The sequence below is a fragment of the Microcaecilia unicolor genome, unplaced genomic scaffold (genome assembly GCF_901765095.1).
Source record: "Microcaecilia unicolor unplaced genomic scaffold, aMicUni1.1, whole genome shotgun sequence".
NCBI lineage: Eukaryota > Metazoa > Chordata > Amphibia > Gymnophiona > Siphonopidae > Microcaecilia > Microcaecilia unicolor.
In genome coordinates this window covers 56393-72740 of record NW_021963391.1, presented here as the reverse complement: position 1 = coordinate 72740, position 16348 = coordinate 56393, and positions in this window count along the sequence as shown.

Genomic DNA, 16348 nt, shown 5'->3' with positions numbered 1-16348 from the left:
TTCAAAAATGTGTGGGATAAACATAAAGGAATCCTGTTCAGAAGGAATGGATCCTCAGAAGCTTAGCGGAGATTGGGTGGCAGAGCCGGTGGGGGGAGGCGGGGCTAGTGCTGGGCAGACTTCTACGGTCTGTGCCCTGAAAATGGCAGATACAAATCAAAGTCAGGTATACACATATGTTTAAACGGTTTTTATTGGCATTTCAGCATGTTATACCATTACAAACTTTCATGTAGCATACTTCACAAACAAACCATGCCACAACAATCCAAATACCTGACTTTCCATCAGCCAGTATTTTTTAAAACATCATTGGTTTATTATTTTCACCCCCCTCTCCCCCCCCTTCCCCCCTCCCAGCCAGGTTTTTAAATGTCAGGTATACACATAAAGTAGCACATATGAGTTTATCTTGTTGGGCAGACTGGATGGACCATACAGGTCTTTCTCTGCCGTCATCTACTATGTTACTATCATGCTTATTTTCGAAGGAGATCGCCGGCCATCTTCCAACACAAATCGGGAGATGGCCAGCGATCTCCTGAACCCGGCCAAATCGGTATAATCGAAAGCCGATTTTGGCCGGCGCCAACTGCTTTCCATCGTGGAGCCGGCCAAACTTCAAGGGGGCGTGTCAGTAGGGTAATGAAGGCGGGACGGGGGCATGGTCACTAGATGGCCGGCTTCACCCAATAATGGAAAAAAGAAAGCCGGCCCTGACGAGCATTTCGCCAGCTTCACTTGATCCTTTTTTTTCAGGACCGAGCTTCAAAAAGGTGCCCCAAATGATCCCTGGAGGGAATCGAGGATGACGTCCCCTTACTCCCCCAGTGGTCACCAACCCCCTCCCATCCCCCCCCAAAATAAAAAAAATATATTTTTTTGCCACCCTCTATGCCAGCCTCAAATGTCATACCCAGCTCCCTGACAGCAGTATGCAGGTCCCTGGAGCAGTATTTAGTGGGTGCAGTGCACTTCAGGCAGGTGGACCCAGGCCCATCCACCACTTACCTCTTACACTTGTGGTGGTAAATGATAAGCCCTCCAAAACCCCCCAAAATCCACTGTACCCACATGTAGGTGTCCCCCATCATCCCTAAGGGCTATGGTAGTGGTGTACAGTTTTGGGGAGTGGGTTTTGGGGGGGCTCAGCACCCAAGGTAAGGGAGCTGTGCACCTGGGAGCAATTTTTGAAATCCACTGCAGTGCCCCCTTGGGTGCCCGGTTGGTGTCCTGCCATGTCAGGAGGACCAGTGTCCTACAAATGCTGGCTCCTCCCACGACCAAATGCCTTGGATTTGGCCGGGTTTGAGATCGCCGGCATTAATTTCCATTATCAGCGAAAACCGATGCCGGCCATCTCTGACATTTGGCCGGCCCCAACCGTATTATCGAAATGAAAGTCAGTCTGTGTTCTCAGGAAGTCTTCCTTTGGCCTGCTTCTGCAGGTCCACAGCATGCACTAGTGTGTCTCTCAACCAGACAGTATAAGCAGTTGGTCTCTGGCCTGGAGTCCCAGAGATAAAGCTCTGTGCTTCAGTGTTTAAACAGTCGGGCCTAACCTAGCCCTAAATTCCAAAGTACACTTATTAGCTGGGTTCTAATATAAACTTGGCTTACCTTAGGGGTGCTTCTGCAGCTTACATTTCTGTAGTGGAGGCATAGGATGGTGGACTTCTCTTCACTCCTCAGGGCCTCTCTGTTCTATCCTGCCAGCAGGCTATTGGTTTCCTACTCCCTCTGAGCCCTGCTGTCCTGACTCAGCAAGTTACCGAAGCTATTCCCTGCCTTAAGGTAGCTCAATTCCTGCCTCAGTGAGGGAGTGTCCTTAAGGAAACCCTGCCTTGTACCATCCACTCCCTCACACCATCCATGGTGTAGACTGGATAGAGATGCCTGTCCTGACTTTCTACGGTGACTAGAAACCCTGAGGCATGGTAACTTCTGTGGTCCTCAGTAGCTCAGAGCACATGGACATTGTATACTCATGATTTTTAACAGAGTGGTAGAACATTTGGAGGAAAAGGAGTGGTCAGAAGGGCGCAAGAAAGGAGTGCCACATGAGCTTCTTAGCAACGGTCTGGTCAACGAGAATGTTACAAGCAACAGTGGCCATAGTAGGGTTTTTCTTATTCATGAAAGCCCACGGGTAATTGAACTGGGAGCTTTAGGATGCAATGGATACTGGCAAGGAGGGCTACAGCTTGGATTTTAAAATTGATAGGAGAAAACTGATCAAGCACAAGATTCTTAATAAATTATGGTATTTGGTTTAAGGGGTTTGTGATTCTCCATCTGAAGTGAGGCTGTTCTGTGCAGCTTTCTTATTTATATTTTATAGCATGCTGAGCTGGTTACAGCCTTGGCTTACAGAATGGGAGAATCAGGGTTGCTAAATACAGTGCATACAGGTTTACCAGGAATCAGTGTATGTCAGGATAAGTAGATACAAAACTAATCAGAAGAGAGCAGTAGAGTTTCTGTCATTAAAGCAAAGTGGCAGAGAAAGCAAAGATACTTACCTGTAGCAGGTGTTCTTTCCAAAGACAGCAGGACACATATTACCATATATGGGTGACATCATGTGACAGAGTCCAGCATGGACACTACCTAGCATTCTGGATCTTTCTGCAGCATTTGGCAGTGCTGTATCATGCATCTGCAGGTGCCTTCCTGCCTGATATGAGTGTGAAGGACCAGCAGTATAGTAAAAAGCTTAAGGAATACAACTTCTAGGGGAGGTGAGAGGGATTTGGTAATGTGTTTCCTGATTTCCATGGAGAACATCTGCTACAGGTAACTTGGCTTTCTCTGAGGACAAGCAGGACAACTCCATTACCACATATGAGAATCCATAGCTACCAGGCTCACTGAAAACAACAAACAACGGACAATAGGGACCTGCAAAAGGAAAGGTCAACAAGGAACCAATTAAACTAGAATCATATATATTCCTGTTGTGTAGGTGCAACCTGAAACAGAACAAAATTGGACCTAGGAAAGTGGAGTTGGATTCTAGACTCCAAACAAATTCTACAGAACTGTGTGACTGAACCAACTGTCGTGTCAGGAATCCTGCTCAAGGCACTAGTGAGATGTGAATGTGTGAACAGAAGACCATGTTGCAGCTTTGAAAATCTTCTCAATGGAAGCTGATCTCAAGTGGGCTACTGACACAGCTTTGGCTCTGATATTGTGAGCTGTGACATGACCCTCCAGAGTCAGCCCAGCTTGGGCATAAGTAAAGGACATGCAATTTGCTAGCCAAGTAAATAAAGTGTGTTTACTGATTGCTGTCCCTATCCTGTTTGGGTCAAAAGAAGAAAAAACTGGGAGGACTGTTGATGGGTATTAGTCTGCTCCAGATAGAAGGCTAAGGCTCACTTCCAATCCAAGGTGTGCAGTGTGCTTTCACCAGGATGGGCATGAGGTTTTGGAAAAATGTTGGCAGGACAATTGACTGATTATCATATAAATCCAACACCACCTTTAGAAGGAACTTAGGATGTGTGCAGAGAACCACTCTGTTGTTATGAAACTTTGAGTAAGGTGGATCCACTACTAGGGTGTGAAGCTTGCTGACTCTGTGTGCTGAAGTGACCGCTACCAAGAACAAAACTTCCCAGGTCAGGCACTTCAGGTGGCAAGTGTCAATCAGCTCAAAAGGAGCTTTCATCAGTTGGGTGAGGATGATGCTGAGGTCCCATGATACAGGAGAAGGTTCAATAGGGGTTTTTATCAAAAGCAAATGCCTCATAATTCAAACAACTAGAAGCTGTATGGAGATGGACTTCCCTTCCATAAAGTGATGGTAAATGCCAATTGCACCAAGATAAACCCTTACTGAGTTGGTTTTGGGGCCAGACTCAGAAAGGTACAGAATGTATTCAAGCAGTTTTTATGTAGGGTAGGAAAAGGATGTAAGGCCTGGCCCTCACACCAGACAGCAAACTTTTTCCATTTGAAATTATATGAAACTGTTTGCTGTTGTGGAGTCGTTGGTGACTTTGCCTTTGAGTGAAACAGCTTTTCCCTTAAGTCAGCAGTTAGCTAACTTTTTTCAATCAAAGATGACAGGGGTGGCCGGGGAGATTGGTATGATTATGGATTATGATGCATTAGAGCCGGAGTTGTGGTCTTCTTTTACACCAGTGGATGAGCAACAGATGGCACGTGTCATCAGTTCCTTATTGAATGCAGAGTGTCCTTTGAATGTTTGTTCCACACTGGTGATGAAGATGATGAAATCTGAGATCTCTGGCATTATGATGTCACTTGTTAATAGAATATTTGATGAGGCCTTCGTGCCCTCTGTTTTGAAAAATGCAGTGATTTGGCCTTTATTGTAGAGTCCTTCCTTAGGTACTGATCAAGTTACTCATTTTCGTCCCATTTCAAATCTTTTTTTTTTTTCAAAAGTTTTGGAACAATTAATGTTAGTTCAGTTGACTAATTTTGTGGAACAGCATTCCTTGTTAGATTCTTGTCAATTTGGGTAAGCATAACACTAAAACTTTGTTATTGACTATGTTGGATGATATTCAGTTGGGATTTGATTGGGGTGATCAATTCTTGTTGATCTCATTAGATGTGGCTGCTGCTTTTGATATGGTAAGACATGAGGTACTGTTGCAAAGGTTAAGATATTTTGGGGTTGCTGGTAAGGTCTTGGCCTGGTTTTGCTAATTTTTGGAAAATCGTTCTTTTCAAGTGGTTCAGTGGTCTTCCTCTTCTAGATGGATGATGACTGCCACAGGTGCACCACACAGGGTTATTGTTTATCATCTTAGTTATTTAATTAGTTTTTGGTTCCGTGTGTAAGGTGTTGGCGGAGCTGGGAACGAGGTATCATATATATGCATATGATATACAATTTTATTTTTCTGTTTCAAGTGACCTAGAGGATAGTAGTAATTTGGTTGAGTCCCATTTTATATCGGTGTAAGTTTGGTTATAAACCAATGGATTGACTTTAAATGTTGCCAAGATGCAAATTTTATGGTTGTCACATTCTGGGGCACCATGTCCTTTTACTAGTTTTTGATTGGATTCGGTGTTGGTTCCAGTTGTTTCTTCGATCCATAGTTTGGAGTAATTTTAGATACTACATTATCTTTTCGAGCTCATGTGGCATCGATGGTTCGTGCTGTTTTTTAAGTTGTGCTTGGTGGCCAGGATATGGAATTTTCTTTCAGAGGAGAAGTTTTGCACAATGGTGCAAAGCTGTGTGGTTTCACATTTTGATTATTGTAATGCTTTGTTGTGCGGTTTACATGTTATGTTGAAGGCTTTGCAGATAGTGCAGAATTCTGTTGCTCGGTTGATTATGAAGACTAGCAAGTTGGATCATATTTCTTCCCAATTGCAAGAATTGCATTGGTTGCCAATTGTGTGTCGTATTGAGTTTAAAATGTTGATACTGGTGTTTCAGGTATTGCATTACAATGCTCCTTTTGAATTGAAGCAAAGATTACTGTTCTATCATTCTGGTCGGCAGTTATGTTCTCAAAATCGGATGTTGTTGGATGTTCCTTCTATGCATGAGGTTTGGTTGCAGACGGTTCAAGCTAGGGTTTTTTCAGTTATTGGTCCACGATTGTGGAATGCTCTTCCAGATGCATTGAAGTAACTGTTGTCTTATGGATTGTTTAGAAAACAGTTGAAAGCTTTTTTTAATTGTTAAGGCTTTTGGTGAATCGAGTGGGTGGAGTGGGGATTAAAACTGTTTGGTATTATTGTATGTTTAAAAAAAAAAGTCATTATTATTATGTGTGTTTATTGTACCCCACTCAGACGGTTGAATGAGCGGGCTATAAATATTGTTAAATAAATAAATATGACCTCTTAGTGGAAACTTTCCTGGAAGCAAGCAGGACTTGGGAGACATTTTCATTCAGTTGAAGGGATACTAACTCTACACTCTTAACATCCAAGCTGTGAGGGCTAGGGAGTGGAAGCTGGGATGCAACAGAATCACTCAATCTGAGTGATCAGGGTTAAAAAGTCCAGTCTCCATGGGTGTTCAGAAGATAACTCCAAAAGTAGAGGGAATCATATCTGCCTTGACCAGTAAGGTGCATCCATTTGGATACAGAAAGTGAAAGTGCCTTGGTGCTTTGTAGCTTTTACTACATGAGACCTGGGGTAAGGAATAATATATTGTAGAGGAATATATTCGAGTTATTCCCCAAGTTTTCCACGTCATCACTGTGACCCCTGACGCAGGTGCTAGTCACCGAAACACGGCCTGTGTCGGGTCTTTTTGTCAAGGCTCATTCATTAAAGAACTGTGTTCCATTTTTAAAGGCCCGTGGTGCTGTTTTTTTTTTGTTTGGACTTTAGTTTGTACTTCGTTCCCTCTCTTTTGTTATATCCAACTCTAGTCTGTCATGTCATCTCAGCCTGGAGCAGAACTAAGGAACTCTGTGGTTGAGATGAGTGGTATAGAGTTCTATAGAGGGGGTACCCCATTCTCGGAAGATCTTATGGGCAACCCTCATGTTTAGAGACCAGTCAGAATGGAGGAGTAGCCTAATGGTTAGCGCAGTGGGCTTTGATCCTGGCAATCTGGGATTGATTCCCACTACAGCACCCTGTGACCTTGGGCAAGCCACTTAATCTTCCATTGCTCCAGGTGCAAAAAACAGGTTGTGAGCCCTCTAGGGACAGAGAAAGTACTTGCATATAATGTGTAAAGCACTGCATATGTCTAGTAGTGCTATAGAAATGATTAGTAGTAGAAGTAGTCATGTGGTTGCATTAGCCTTCTCTGTTTGTCCACCAGGCTATTGTCTTTCCCTGGCAGGTATGAGGCTCTGAGCACCATGCCAGGGTTGGAGGCCCATTGCTACATCCCAGCTGCTTCCTGACATTAGAGGTAAGATCCAGTACCTTTCTACTTATTGATATAGTACATCTCAACTTGATTGTCTATCAGAATGAGGATAATTTGGTGTAGCAGCTGATCTCTAAAGGCCTTTAGAGCGTTCCAAATGACCCTCAGCTCTAGGAGATTGATGTGAAGTTGAGTATCCTGAGCGGAACACAGAGGGTGAAGCACATCTACATGAGCTCCCCAGCTCAGATTGGATGCATCTGTTGTCAAAGTCTTGTGTGTGGGAGAAATTTGAAATGGAAGTCCCAAGAGCAACTCCATAAGTTCCAGAGTGACAGAGATGACATCTGCTAGGTACTCTGAGGTCTGACACCACTGGGAAGCTAGGGTCCATTGGGCCTGTCTCAAGGAACCCAACTTCTTATTTCAATGATGGACATCCTTGACACGTCAACACTAATTGAAAAAAAAGATGCCTTGGCATCAAGGATGTCCATCAGTGAAATAAGAAGTTGGGCTCCTTGAAACAGCAATTGTGAAACAGGGTCCATGTTGAGACTCAAAAATCCACATTTTAATAAGCTAAGTAAGTTTTTGATTGAGAAAGCACATTGCATGTGTAGTCACACCTTAAAAAAATGTTTGAAATGTGCGATGATAGATGCCTGAGGACAAAGTTTAAGGCCAGTGGGTCTGTGACAGTCCATTTAAAAACATATGAGAATATTTTCAAATGTCATTAAAACTTTTTTTTTAAGTTCTGACGATGTTTTGTTTGTGATACATTTCGCTATTTGGGGTGTATATTTGGAGAGTGATCTGCAGTTCCAATAAGTTTTCCATACCTCCTATAATTTAGTGTTGTTTTTTTCCTCAAATAGAGACATGCTATGGGACTGACATGCACTGTGGAGGCCATGTGGCCTAACAGCCTCAAAATCTCCAGAACTGTGACCTGCTGGCTCTGGCGGACCTGACAGTGCTGAAGATCATGGTGTCTGCCCTGGCGGCTGGCAGGAGACAATGTCCATCAGGGCTCTGATGAACTCTAATTGTTGGAGTGGGTGTAGATGGGATTTTGGGTAGTTGATACTGAACCCTAGTAGCTCCTGCACCCGAATGGACTTCTGCATTGATTCTTGAGCACCCTCCTTGAATATGCTCTTGACCAGCAACTATGGCAAGGCATTTGATGATGATTTGGGGAGTTGACAGGAGGCCAGAAAGGTAGGACGCAGCACTGGTAGTGGTGTTTCCCTACTCAATATCTGAGATACTTCCTGTGACTGGAACATATCTGTATATGGGTGTAAGCATCCTTTAAATCCAGAAAGGATAACCAATTATTTGCCTGAATTATGGGGAGTAGGATGCTCAGAGAAGCCATCCTTCCTGAACTTTTTTGTTTGACCAGATATTTTTTCATGGCCCTTAGGTTTAGGATGGGATGAAATCCTCCTGACATTTTAGGCACAAGGAAGTAAGTTGGAATGAAATCCCTTCCCTTGTTTCCCTGGTGGGATGGGTTTGACTGCATGGACCTAAACAAGTTCCCCTGCAAGCACGGCTGGTGCAGAGAACTGAACCTTGATGCTCTTGGTTGGCAATTTGGAGAACATTCTCACCAATTTAGGGCATAATCCCTAGATTATTCGAAGAACCCACTGGTTGGAGGGGCCATCTTACTTGAAAATAATTCAGCCTCCTCCTACCAGCAGGCCGTCTGAGACAATAATTTTTATGTGGCTATGGTCTCATGGAGCCAATCAAAAGTTTGCCCCCTGCTTAGTCTGGGGAGCTGGCTGGGCCTATTGGGTCTGCTGTTTCCAAGGGTGGTAGTGGGAGCCCTGGTATTGCTAGGAAGGGTGGGCCATTGGAGTATATGTAAGCCTTTGAGAGGAGTAGGATCTTCTTTGGCCGCCACACAAAAACCTCAGAGAAGTGAAGGCCATAGAAGGAGTGGGCCAAGAGAGTGACTTAATAGTATCGGTTCTCTTTTTGATGAGGTCAGCAACCTCCTCCACTTTGTCCTCAGGTTATCACCTTGGCAAGGGACATCCACTAGTTTCTCCTGAACCGGCGGTTCTGTGCATGTCAGTGCCTAATGCGGAGACTCTGGATGCTACATCAAAAGCACCATAGGCTGTCCAGACCCAGTGCTTTCGACACTTCTGCTTCACTACTAGCCCATGAGATCTCTGGCCTTCTCTGGGGGTACAGAGTCTGTGAACTCCACTACATCATACACCAAGTTCCACATGTAGATGCTTATGTAGAGCTGATAGGACTGAATGTGGAACACAAGCATAAAGCCCTGAAAAAGCTTCCTCCCACAAGACTCCAAGATTCTAGCATCTTGCCTTGGGGGCATAAAAGTATGGATCTTAGAACCTTTGGCTCTTTTGAGGGTGGATTTGACCACCATAGAATGGTTTGACAGCTGTTGCTACTCAAATCTGGGAGCCTTTTGGACTGTACATAGAGGCCACCTTCCCTAGCACAAGCTGCACAGAGAGGGGTCTTTAGCTTACCTAGGGGGGGGGGGGGGTCCTCATAGTCAAGGACATCCAACTTTTTTGCCCTGGACTTATCCTCAACCTCCAAATCCAAAAGGAATGACCTTAGCCATCTCTCTTAAAAAACTGACAAAGAAGAGCTCCTCCAGGTAGCCTTTCTCCTTTCCTAATGTGGGGAGGGATCTGAAGGGAGACCAAGGGAGCTCTCTTCTGAGAACTCCTCTGGTTCAATCTGAGAACGCCCAAGAGCAGTCTGAATCAGACTCAATGAAATGCTCCTCATGAGAAGACCGAGTCTGTGTCCACCTTAGCCAACAGGACTTACATTCAGATTCTGAGCGAGAGTGCCAAGAGACAGGGCCTTTCCTGGACATTGGGAGAGCTTTCTCTCCCAATGGGCTGAAGAGGAGCACCACCTGTTCCGATGCCAACACTGGCACCCAGCCAGGCACTAGCATCAACAAATGGTGAAGGACAGAGCATGGATCTTCAGGATTGGTTGGGCTTGAGCCTTGGTCAGCATCAATACCCTCGAGGCTAAGGGCATTGCACTGAGTCAACTTCTCCTGCAAGACAGGGCCAATGTTGGTGAGGAAGCAGCCTTCATTGTTGATGGAGCTGAATTGGAAGGATGGTCTTGGTGGTGAGGAAACTGGTGCATTGCCACCGATTCCATGGAGTGTTCTTTCAGTACTAATGCTTTTCGGAACCCAGAGCTTCTGGCACTGTTCTTTGAGAGGGCCAATGTAGATGTTTCTTTGTATTCACCTGATGCACATCGGGATCCCTCAGTACTGAGGACACTATTGAATCCCGGCATATCCTCGGTTTTGGGTCCAATACTACTTGGTCCAACGGGGCCCTACTAGTGCCTGATGTCAAGTCAAGGGGAGATTCCTCAATGTTTGTGCATCCCCAGTTTCTGATGCAGCTCTGCCAGCCATGGGGACTGATGTTGGTACCAATGCCAATGGATCAGACTTAGAAACGTCAAAAAGTTTCTCGTGCTGGGCCTCGACTTTTTTGGGGGTCTTTTATGTATTTTAGAACAGAGGAGACAATTAGAGCCTAGGACTTGTGGTCAAGTCCTAGGCATGGCAAGTACCAACTGTGAGGGTCAGTCACAGAGATGACCTTGCTGCACCAAGAAATTGGGGCAAAAATAGCTGAAGAGAAATCAAACAGTTCAAACCTATTTTTAATGAAAAAATACCCTGACCAGGCATTCAGGCATAAGAAGGACAATGGAGCCATGGAAAAATAAAGCTTAAACAGGCCAATAAACCCTATGGAAATTAAAAGGGTTAGGGAACAATAAAAAATAAAGAAACTAATAAAGGTCCTGTGTACTGCAAGGGAAGGCACCAGAAGAGGAAAATATCACTTGCTGAGAAGAGCCAGCCAGAAAGCTACTGCTTTGCTCCATGGATGTGCGCTCATGTTATGTAGGAAGGCATCCACACATGCAGGGTATAGCTCCCAAAAGCTTCAGAAAGATCCAGAGCACTGGGTAGCATCCATGCTGAGCTTCATCAGATGATGTAGTTGTTCTGCTTATTCTCAGAGAAATTACTTGCCCTGTTTGAAATGAGTAGGCATACTTGGAAGTACACTCACTGGCTAGATACAAATTTTACTGCACAGCAATGGTTTTTCCTTATTACATTTCCAGTTCTCAATGGTTAAAGAAATCTTGGGGTTGGATTGTATCTGAATCATTTTGGCACACATTCATTATACACTGTGATATCTACATATGTGGCCATAGCTGTCAGTTTATTCCCTTGAGTTATCAAAAGAAAAGGGACATGGAAACTTTTCGAGAGAGACTTCACTGGCTTCCCATCAGAGAAAGAATAAATTTTAAGATCTGCACTATGATTCATAAGATTATCTATGGAGAATCCCCCAACTACATGAACAACCTTATCGACCTCCCAGCCAGAAATAGACCATCATCATCCCATACCCACCTCAATTTACACCTCCCCAGTTGCAAAGGTATTAAATACAAGACCTTTTATGCATCCAGTTTCTTCTTCCTGGGCAGCCAGCTTTGGAACGCTCTGCCAAGATCCATCCGAACAATCGGCGACCAGTTACCCTTCAGGAAAATGCTGAAGACTCAGCTCTTCAAGACAGCTTACCCGAATGACTCTACTTAACTTTTAAACCCTTCCTCGTAATCCCAATCCTGTTTGCTATACCTTAGACTATATCTCCCAATCTCCTTATGCTTTTATCTTTTTCCTTTCCATCCTTTGCCCTTTATCTTTCCCACTCCATCCTTCCTCTCCTCACCCCCCCAATCTCTTTTCCTTTGTTACCTTTACATACTCAACTTACTCATTCTCAGAACCTCACTTTCACTGCTTATAATATTCTCCTCTAAGACTATGCTATTGTAATTGTATTAACTATGTAAGCTGCATTGAGCCTGCAATGTGTGGGAAAGCACGGGGTACAAATGTAATCAATCAATCAATCAATAAATAAATAAATGGGTTCTTTTACAAAGGCAAGTGTTTTCAGTGTGTTAAAAATAAGCATGCACTAAATGCTAGACACCCATAGGAATATATGGGTGTGTCTAGCATTTAGTGCATGCTTAAACTTAATGTGCCTTTGTAAAAGACACCCTAAGAGCAATTGGACTGTTCACCTATTACATGGGTTAAATGAACTACATTTTTCATTTTTGTTTCTTCCATAGATAACTCATGATGAGGACTGTATTCAATCTTGGTCATTGGACATTTATTTAATCATCAGGTGTATCAGAGGGCTTGCACCAGGCCTTACGACCCTCACTTGACATTGCAGCATATGGGAATGGTGGTGATGTCTGAATGGTACTTTTGGGCTTCTGGACTGGACAGAGGCTTTTTGAGGTAGTGAGAAAAGACTTCTCCACTCTGTTGGGTTGGTTATCAGAGTCAAGCCTTTGCTGGTCAGATTATTGTACTGAGGCCCAAACCTGTAGATGAGCAGCTGTGGGTCACAGAGGTTTACAAAGTCAACAATCAAATCGGGTTCTGGTTGTTGGCTCAGGAAGGGTTTAGGAATCAAGCGTGACTGACTGGATGGACATGACAGTGTTCAGCTGTTGGATGTAGGTTTAGACTTAACAATGGGATTCAAGAGGCACTGGAATGTATTTTGGGGGTGTTATTAGGCCATGACTAACTTGATGGGAGAAATGGCCATTGGAAAACTGGGCCACACCCATTGTGGATATCTAAGATGGGTTGGGTGCAAAAAAGCTGAAAGGGAGAAAAGCAAGGATGCACTAGGGGATAAAATTGTACACAGTGCTACAAAGGATACAGTGTTGGAAGGTGAAACTGGATGTGGGAAGAAAAGGCCACCCCTAGATTCCCTTGCTGGGATGTAGCAGAAGTCCTGGATTTGGAGTGCTATTCGGAAGATGGTGTAAAGAGGGTTAGGGAATGGAACACAGCTGTTGCAGTTGGAGGTACAGCTGGAAGCATATGGTCATCTTGGGAAAATGGAGGAAAGATGTGTGGAAGGGTGCACAAAGTTTTGTAGAATGGCTCAGGTTGTGCCCAATTGAATCCAGTCATATTGTCCAGTGTAGTTATTAGCATGCTAACAATGAGCACAGCATGGGTGGGAGAGATGTCACCAATACTTATATTTATGCTGTATAATATAGGATGACTCTAAAGCCCTTCTGAAGTCAAAGCTAAGATTGCCCTTGTAGATTCTTAGCTATTCTGAGTCCTGGATGCTTTGAATGTGTAGTGCATATATATGAAAAACAAAACCCAAAGGTAAAGGAAAAAAAAAACCCTAAATGAAATAGAGACAGAAAACAAAAAAGTAGGGTGGACCTGGACCACAAAATCTTCACAGCCAAATATAATGCAACAAAGTTTATTAGCACCAAACGTGTACTTGGCCTGACACGGGGCCATATTTCAACAGGACTTGCCCGTTTGCTTCAAGGGTTATACACTATAATATAAATAAAAATATAAATAAATAAAAATGCAAATGGTTAACATCAAGAAATAATAATAATAAACACAATATAATAAAAAAACAAAAATACACTAAAATGCAAAGCTAAGTATATAATGAAAAATGATATAATAAAAGGGATGTAATAAAAAAAATCGTAACCAAATTGAGCAATAAATATAGTGAACAATAAATAATAACTACTTTTTGGTTTTCTAGTGCATATCCATATGTAAAGCAAGTGGCATCAGGGATTTAGGGAGCAGAAACTGAACATCCTCATTCTTCTTCTTATACATTTCTATGCTTCTTTTCATTTCCAAGCTTGAATTCACCAAGGCAACTTACTTTTGTCCAGTGAGAACAGCATGGTTATTTCCAATATACCTGTAAATGACTTTTGAAGCAAGTAATATAAAAAACATAAACATTACCAATGTTTATAATGCAAACATACTTTTGGAATATTGGCTCAAAAATGTTTGCTGCTACTTTACTAAGCTACATCATCATGCTATACTCTTAGTACTAGCTTTTACAAAGCATATTAATAAAATACATTCAGTAGATAATTTTTTGTATCTATAGAGCTTGTGATAGTATTAGAGCAGGATTCAATAGAGGGATGAATTTATTCATGGCCACACTAGACTAACTGCTGCCTTTGATATGGTATGTCACAAACTTTTGTTAGATCATTTAGCAGCTCTGAGAATACAGGGGAAGGTATTAAACTAATTTAGATCCTTTTAGATTTGTAGTTTTTCAGGTGGAGATTTCTCTAGATGTCTCAACATGGGCAAGGGTGGTTTCAGGGGTTCCTCAAGGGTCAGCTCTTTTGCCAATACTTTTTAACATTTATATGTTTTCTCTGTGCAAACTTTTGGCAGGGTTAGGTGTGTCTTAAATATTATATGCAGATGATATTTAGTTTCTCTTCTCTATTAAAGGATTTTTTAGGGAATCCTTGGATTTCCTTAAACTTTGCTTGTCTATGATAATCAGTTGGATGACTGCCAATAGACTGAGACTGCATGCCCAAAATTCATGTTCTAATTCTTTCAGACCAATTAGATGTGAATTTTCCTTCAGATTTTAAGATAGGAGACGTCAAGGGGCATTTTTGATATGAAGTTTAAATCCAACTTTGGACATGTTTCTCAAAATATCTAAAATTGAAGTGGCAAATATAATGATTTTTGAAAATGAAAAACGTTTATCTTTCTGTTTCAAAAATGGCCTTTTTTCTAGATGTTGCTATAATCACACAAAATCAAGCCATTGGGATGTAAGAGGAGCCAGCGTTTAGTAGATTGGTCACACAGACATGCCAGCAGAGGAGTGAGGCACCCTAGGGGGCACTGCAGTGGACTTCACACAAAAATGTCCCAGGTACACATCTCAGTGTTGCTTGCTCCCTTATATTGTATGGTGAGCCCCCCAAAAACCTACTGTACCCAACTATGCACCACTACAATAGCCCTTATGGCTGCAGGTGTCACTTATATGTGGGTACAGGGTATGATACATACCTGTAGCAGTTGTTCTCTGAGGACAGCAGGCTGATTGTTCTCACGACTGGGTGACGTCCGCGGCAGCCCCCACCAACCGGAAAGAAGCTTCGCGGGACGGTCGGCACGCAGGGCACGCCCACCGCGCATGCGCGGCCGTCTTCCCGCCCGTGCGCGACCGCTCCCGCCAGTTGAATGACTAGCAAAAGATGAAACACACAACTCCAAAGGGGAGGAGGGAGGGTAGGTGAGAACAATCAGCCTGCTGTCCTCGGAGAACAACTGCTACAGGTATGTATCATACCCTTTCTCCGAGGACAAGCAGGCTGCTTGTTCTCACGACTGGGGTATCCCTAGCTCTCAGGCTCACTCAAAACAAGAACCCAGGTCAATGGAACCTCGCAACGGCGAGGAAACAACAGGAATTGACCTACGAAGAACAACTAACTGAGAGTGCAGCCTGACCAGAATAAATTCGGGTCCTGGAGGGTGGAGTTGGATTTACACCCCAAACAGATTCTGCAGCACCGACTGCCCGAACCGACTGTCGCGTCGGGTATCCTGCTGGAGGCAGTAATGTGATGTGAATGTGTGGACAGATGACCACGTCGCAGCCTTGCAAATCTCTTCAATAGTGGCTGACTTCAAGTGGGCCACTGACGCTGCCATGGCTCTGACACTATGAGCCGTGACATGACCCTCAAGAGTCAGCCCAGCCTGGGCGTAAGTGAAGGAAATGCAATCTGCTAGCCAATTGGAGATGGTGCGTTTCCCGACAGCGACCCCTAGCCTGTTAGGGTCGAAAGAAATAAACAATTGGGCGGACTGTCTGTTGGGCTGTGTCCGCTCCAAGTAGAAGGCCAATGCTCTCTTGCAGTCCAATGTGTGCAACTGACGTTCAGCAGGGCGGGTATGCGGCCTGGGGAAGAATGTTGGCAAGACAATTGACTGGTTAAGATGGAACTCCGACACCACCTTCGGCAGGAACTTTGGGTGAGTGCGGAGCACTACTCTGTTGTGATGAAATTTAGTATATGGAGCATGAGCTACTAGGGCTTGAAGCTCACTGACCCTACGAGCTGAAGTAACTGCCACCAAGAAAATGACCTTCCAGGTCAAGTACTTCAGATGGCAGGTATTCAGTGGCTCAAAGGAGGTTTCATCAGCTGGGTGAGGACGACGTTGAGATCCCATGACACAGTAGGAGGCTTGATAGGGGGCTTTGACAAAAGCAAGCCTCTCATGAATCGAACGACTAAAGGCTCTCCAGAGATGGCTTTACCTTCCACACGATAATGGTAAGCACTAATCGCACTAAGGTGATTCCTTACTGAGTTGGTCTTGAGGCCAGACTCTGATAAGTGCAGAAGGTATTCAAGCAGGTTCTGTGCAGGGCAAGAACGAGGTTCTAGGGCCTTGCTCTCACACCAAACGACAAACCTCCTCCACTTGAAAAAGTAACTCTTTTTAGTGGAATCCTTCCTAGAGGCAAGCAAGACCCG